The following is a 7538-nucleotide window of genomic DNA, read 5'->3' on the forward strand; positions in this document are numbered from 1 at the left end:
CAGGCGCGCCCCCAATCTCGTGGCCTCCTGTTAGTTGGCTTGACGTAGGGTCCAAGTCTCCTGAGTTTTATTCGGTGAGAAAATCACGTTCCCGAAGGTTTCATTCCGTTTGGACTCCGTTTGATATTCCTTTTCTTTGAAACCCTAAAACAGGAAAAAATAGAAATTCTGGGCTGGGCCTCCCGTTAATTGGTTAGTCCCAAAAATAATATAAAAGTGGATAATAAAGCCCAATAATGTCCAAAACAGTAGATAATATAGCATGGAGCAATAAAAAATTATAGATGCATTGGAGACGTATCACGGACCCTACGGGTTCGAGAACTATGTAGACATGACCGAGACATGTCTCCGGTCAATAACCAATAGCGGAACCTGGATGTTCATATTGTCTCCCACATATTCTACGAAGATCTTTATCGATCAAACCGCATAACAACATACGTTGTTCCCTTTGTCATCGGTATGTTACTTGCCCGAGATTCGATCGTCGGTATCGCAATACCTAGTTCAATCTCGTTACCAGCAAGTCTCTTCACTCGTTCCGTAATACATCTTCCCGCAACTAACTCATTAGTTGCAATGCTTGCAAGGCTTAAGTGATGTGCATTACCGAGAGGGCCCAGAGATACCTCTCCGACAATCGGAGTGAAAAATCCTAATCTCGAAATATGCCAAGCCAATAAGTACCTTCAGAGACACCTGTAGAGCACATTTATAATCACCCAGTTATGCTGTGATGTTTGGTAGCACATAAAGTGTTCCTCTGGTAAACGGGAGTTGCATAATTAATCTCATAGTCATAGGAACATTTACAAGTCATGAAGAAAGCAATAGTAGAATACTAAACAATCATTTGCTAAGCTAACAGAATGGGTCAAGTCAATCACATCATTCTCCTAATGATGTGATCTCATTAATCAAAAGACAACACTTTGTCTATGGTTAGGAAACTTAACCATCTCTGATCAATGAGGTAGTCAAGTAGAGGCATACTAGTGACATATTGTTTGCCTATGTATTCACACATGTATTATGTTTCCTGTTAATACAATTCTAACATGAATAATAAACATTTATCATGATATAAGGAAATAAATAATAACTTTATTATTGCCTCTAGGGCATATTTCCTTCAGTCTCCCACTTGCACTAGAGTCAATAATCTAGATTACACAGCAATGATTCTAACACCCATGGAGCCTTGGTGCTGATCATGTTTTGCTCGTGGAAGAGGCTTAGTCAACGGGTCTCCAACTTTCAGATGTGTATGTATCTTGCAAATTTCTATGTCTCCCACCAGGACTAAATCCCGGATGGAATTGAAGCGTCTCTTGATGTGCTTGGTTCTCTTGTGAAATCTGGATTCCTTTTTCAAGGCAATTGCACCAGTATTGTCACAAAAGATTGTCATTGGACCCGATGCACTAGGTATGACGCCTAGATCGGATATGAACTCCTTCATCCAGACTCCTTCATTTGCTGCTTCTGAAGCAGCTATGTACTCCGCTTCACACGTAGATCCTGCCACAACGCTTTGTTTAGAACTGCACCAACTGACAGCTCCACCGTTCAATGTAAACATGTATCCGGTTTGCGATTTAGAATCATCCGGACCAGTGTCAAAGCTTGCATCAACGTAACCGTTTACGATGAGCTCTTTGTCACCTCCATAAACAAGAAACATATCCTTAGTCCTTTTTAGGTATTTCAGGATGTTCTTGACCGCTGTCCAGTGATCCACTCCTGGATTACTTTGGTACCTCCCTGCACACATCAGGTCTGGTACACAGCATTGCATACATGATAGAGCCTATGGCTGAAGCATAGGGAACATCTTTCATGTTCTCTCTATCTTCTCGAGTGGTCGGGCATTGAGTCTTACTCAACTTCACACCTTGTAACATAGGCAAGAACCCTTTCTATGCTTGATCCATTTTGAACTTCTTCAAAACTTTGTCAAGGTATGCGCTTTGTCAAAGTCCAATTAAGCGTCTTGATCTATCTCTATAGATCTTGATGCCCAATATATAAGCAGCTTCACCAAGGTCTTTCATTGAAAAACTCTTATTCAACTATCCCTTTATGCTATCCAGAAATTCTATATCATTTCCAATCAACAATATGTCATCCACATGTAATATTAGAAATGCTACAGAGCTCCCACTCACTTTCTTATATATACAAGATTGTCCAAAAGTCTGTATAAAACGAAATGCTTTCACTGGTAGAAAAAGGGCCTGTTGTCCTGGTTCGTAAGGGCCTTTTGTCCCGGTTCCTGAACTGGGACTAAAGGGTCGGTACTAATGCCCTGTCCCTTTAGTCCCGGTTAAATCCAGAACCGGGACTGATGGGCCTCCACGTGGCCTGTGCGCGTAGCCCATCGAGGAGACCCTTTGGTCCCGGTTGGTGGCACCAACCGGGACCAATAGGCATCCACGCGTCAGCATTTCTGTGGCTCGGGTTTTTGTTTTTTTTGAAGGGGGGGGGGTTTGGGGGTTTTGGGCGGTTAATTTAGGTGTTTCATATATTGTGTTAGCTAGCTATAATTAATAGAGAGAAGTGTCATCTCTTATGTCCGTGCTTGGTCGATGCTACGTACTATACATACGTATAGAGAGGACTAGACACGCTAGCTAGCTAGTAAGCAAACGAAGGAAACAGAAGATCATCATGAACATATATGTATACAGAGAGAAGTGATATCGACCACCTCTCCTTCTCCGAGAGATTGGTCGAACAACAAGTTCTCGTATATCTATCCGACACTACCGGCTACATATATACAATAATTATCTCTTACAAATATAATCATACGGACTCATGGTCCACATAGTATTCTCCGTCTTCAGCGATCACGTGGTCAAGAAAGAAAGCCGCCAATTCCTCTTGAATTGCTCGCATGCGAGCTGGTGCTAGGAGTTCATCCCGCTTCCAAAACATCTAATTTGAAGAAGGGGGTCAATACATTTATATATGAATGAATGAAACTCAACACAAATGATGGTAATAAAATAAAATTGTGAATGTTGTTATTTACGTACTTCATATTGTTCGTCAGTGTAGCCCCGCTCACAGGTCATGTGGCGGATGGACCCGCAAACATAGTATCCACAGAAATCATTCCCTTGTTCCTGCCACAACCACTTTACAAGAAATAGAGGTCAATCAAATTGATAAGAAAGAATGCCAAATCAATAGGAGATGCGCGGAACATGCTACTATAGTACTTACTTTCGGGTGTCTAAATTGCAGCTTCTTCGGGAGTCCTGGAGCTTTTTTGGAGAATTTTTTCCAAACCCTGCCAGACAAAGAAAACAATTACTTGATATATCAGGAAATGAACAAAGTTGCTGATATGGTGGATAATGATCGATTTAACTTACTTCTCGAGCATTTGAGTAATGTCCGCATAGTCCTGGTGATCTTTTCGTCTTGAGTCTAAGATAGTTACTAGTCCCTGCTCAAGCTTAATCACTAGGAGAATATAGTGGTAACTTCACACACATGCATAACTCATCAATTACATTACTATAACCTTGACTAATATATAAGGGAAACCGAATACCCACAAGACAGTAACACTCACTTGAAGTTGTAAGGAAAGAGTATTATATCTTTGTTTTCATTTATTACCAACGATCGTAGCAAGTTGTCCTCGGTATCTGTGGCATGAAATTTAACCTGAGTTGCATCTATGAGATATGTGTTAATGAACCCAATATCACCAACTTGTCTTTTCTTCAATTCGGCGATCTTCAATCTGCATAATATAGTGAGGATGATTATAAATACATGCAATGAAAGAGCGGAGCTATATAGAGAGACTTAATGACAGAAGTAGTACTACTTACAGACAGTAGCAGGTGACTGTTGTTTTATCGAGGGCCAATTGATTGAAAAACTGAAAGAACTCCTCAAATGGAACAGGAAACAGTTCAATTCCAACAAGGTCATGCTCCTTTTTAACTTTCACATACAAAGTACTCCTCCCCCTAGAGTCTCTGCAGATTTTCAAGTACCAATCATGCAATCTTCGCATCATCGTTGATAGAGATCTTTCATCTTTGACGAGAGGCTACTCGTACTCGTATCTTTGTATCTGCACCTCCATGGGTTCATAATGTACATCGTCAGGCAGGTAATCGCCAAGATTGCTATAACCGGGCACCATCGTCGGATCATTAGCGATGTTGTCGCTAGGCACCTTGAGCTCGGGGCACGATTGCTTCGCTTGTTCGCCGAGCTGGGCAATTTGTTTCTCAGCTCGTCGCTCTTTCAGCCTTTGATCACTGACAGTACTTCCCGACCGCTCCACTTCGGCAAATTCCTTTCCAATAATGCGCTCATAGTTTCCTTTCGGCGGAGACTTGGGTGGTTTTGTTAGGGCAGCCAGAGTGCGCTTCGCTTTCACCGGATCTACCTTCTCCTCCGGAGGTGGATGTTTCTTTGCTTTCACCCCTTCAAAGAAGTTCCTCACTTATTCTCGCGCGATCTCGGCGTTCTCCTCCGGGGTCCTCTCGTATGGTAACTTCTCTGGAGTCTTCAGAGAAGGACCGAATCTGTATGTCCTCCCGCCTCTGGCTGTACTGCTAGACGCCGGCAGAGCAGACGGAGCGGTTGTCTTCTTTACTTTCTTATGAGGCGGAGGAGAAGGACTACGACGCGCCGGAGCAGCCGGAGCGGCGGCAGGTCTCTTCCGCCGTTGCTGACGAGGCGGAGAAGGAGGATGCTGGCTGCTCGGGCGCGTCGGCACAGGCGGAGAAGGAGGCGGAGTGCCGCCATGCGGCGGAGAAGGAGCCGGTCGAGTGCCCTGATTATCACTCGTTGGAGGAGGAGGCGGTGGAGGCGGCGGGGTGCCCTGACTCGCCGGAGCAGGAGGCGGTGGAGGAGACAGAGTGCCCTGACTTGCTGGAGGAGGAGGAGGGGGCGGAGGCGTCCAGTTCGGAAGGTTGATGAGGTCCTTCCGCCATAGGCATGGAGTCTTCAGAGCAGACCCCAGCCTAGTATCCCCTTCACCGGTAGGGTGGTCAAGCCGGAGGTCCTCAAATCCCTCCGTTATTTCATCCACCATCACCCTAGCATACCCTTCTGGAATCGGCCGGCAGTGAAAAGTTGCGCCGGGTTCAGTAGGATAAACAGAGCCAACAGCCGCCTTGACCTTCAAATTCATCCATTGCATCATAAGGTGGCAATTTTGAGACTCCGTGATAGCATCCACGGGATAGCTGGCAGGAGCCATCAAGGCATGCTCCGGCTGAAGCAGCTCGGTGGAAGCCACGCTGCTTCTCCACTGAGATGGCGGGGTAGCTTCGGGGGAAGCTTCGGCAGTACGTTTGCTGCGATTTGCTTCTCGTTCCTCTATCGCTTGTACCCTTGCTTGCAGCGCCTGCATTTGGGTCTGCTGCAATTTTTTCCTCCTCTCCTGGGATTTGTAACCGCCTGCGTCCGGAAACCCAACCTTCCACGGAATGGAGCCTGGCGTGCCTCGTGTCCGTCCAGGGTGCTCAGGATTCCCGAGGGCCATTGTGAGCTCATTGTTCTCTCTATCTGGAAAGAACGTCCCTTGCTGCGCTGCTTCGATATACTGCTGAAGCTTCCTGACTTGTATGTCCATTTGATCGTCCGTCCAAATGCACTTCCCTGTTACAGGGTCCAAGGTTCCGCCAGCCCTGAAGAACCAAGTCCGGCAATGGTCTGGCCAGTTAATTGTCTCTGGTTCGATCCCTTTATCAACCAGATCATTCTCCGTCTTGGCCCACTTAGGCCGGGCTACGAGGTAGCCACCTGACCCCCTATGATGGTGATGCTTCTTCTTCACAGCATTTTGCTTCTTTGTCGCCGACATCTTCTTACTCTTTTCCGATGTCTTGTGGGCCACAAATGCGGGCCAGTGATCTCTGGCAGTAGGTGAAATTTGACTTCAGCTCAGTCCAAAGATCATTTTTCTGCATATCATTGACATAAGACACCTCAGGGTCTTCTGTAGCCGCCTTTAACCATTGCTGGATGCTGATCGAGATCTTGTCCCTAACCAAAACCCCGCACTGAGCAACAAATGCGCTCTTTGTCCGGAGGGGTTCAATTGGTTGGCCGTCGGGCCTCGTCTCTTTACCGAAGTTGTGCTCGATCCAAAGGGCTAGAAAAAAGAACAAAGACTTAATTAATATGTGTACATACCAAAACAATGAATGCATCAATTAGCTAGTCAGCAGAAGCTTAACTAATATATATACCTGTCCGGACTCGGTTCGGTCACCGGAGACGTCCTCACGGCCTCCTTCTTGCACCGGCATTAGGTCACCGGAGCCATCATAATCATAGCCAGCTGCTTCCAGACCATCAGTGTCATTGAGAAACAACGAGACGACGACATCATTTCCTCGTGCGATTATGTCCCCCAGCAACTCTTCTTGTACTTCGTCTCGGGCGGTGTCCATAGTTTCTACAAATAATGACAACATGGCAATTATTATTCAAACATGATAGATGGATATATTAGTGGCAAACATAGAACTAATATTAATTAGTGGCCTCAACGCTGCTTCTCTAGGGTTTGGGGTGGCCTCGACGCTGCTTCTCTAGGGTTTGGGGTGGCCTCGACAAAGCTTCAAGGATAAAAAAAGAAGAGGAAGAAGAAAAAAAAGGGGAGAAGAAAGAATAGAGGAGTAAGAACTCCTCTATTCTTTCTTATCCTATTTTTTTCTTCTTCCTCCTCTTATTTTTATCGGGAATGAGGGTCGTCGAGGGTCGCCGAGCGGTAGAGGAAACCGTAAATAGCAAGTATCGTGGGTGTGAGATACATGTGGCCGTCGGTGTCGGACACTACATCCACGTCCTACAAGTGACGTGGGCATCGAAGCCCGCGCCACTTGTGGGACGTGGATGTAGTGTCCGACACCGACGGTACATGTATCTCACACCGACGATACTTTCTATTTAGGGTTTCTCCTCTACCGCTCGGCAACCCTCGACGACCCTCGTTCCCGATAAAATAAAGAGGAAGAAGAAGAAAAAAAAAGAGGAGAAGAAAGAATAGAGGAGAAACTCCTCTATTCTTTCTTCTCCTCTTTTTTTTCTTCTTCCTCTTCTTTTTTTATGTTCTTCTTCCTCTCATGTTCGACGACCCTCGACCCCTCGGCGACCCTAGACACCCTCTCGACCCCCTCATGTCGAAGTTATCGGGTAGGGGGTATATCAACAACGACATACCCGATACATACATACATACATACATACATATCACATGCATCCATACATATATGAACAAAATTAATATCTACTAATTGATAACCTAAATAAAAAAACTAATACATATAGGAAGAAGAAGAAAAAAGAAGAGCAGAAAGAATAGAGGAGAATACTTCCTCTTCTTCCTCTCCTCTTCTTCTCCCTCTTCTTCCCCTTCTTCCTCGCCTCTCTCATGAATGTCCGACGTTCTCGACTCCCCCCCCCCCACGTGTCGAAGAAAAAAAGAAGAAAAAAAAGAGGAGAAGAAGAAAGGAATAGAGGAGAAAAGAGAATATAGAATATATATT

Source organism: Triticum dicoccoides, chromosome 6A (assembly GCF_002162155.2).
Source record: "Triticum dicoccoides isolate Atlit2015 ecotype Zavitan chromosome 6A, WEW_v2.0, whole genome shotgun sequence".
Classification (NCBI taxonomy): Eukaryota; Viridiplantae; Streptophyta; class Magnoliopsida; order Poales; family Poaceae; genus Triticum; species Triticum dicoccoides.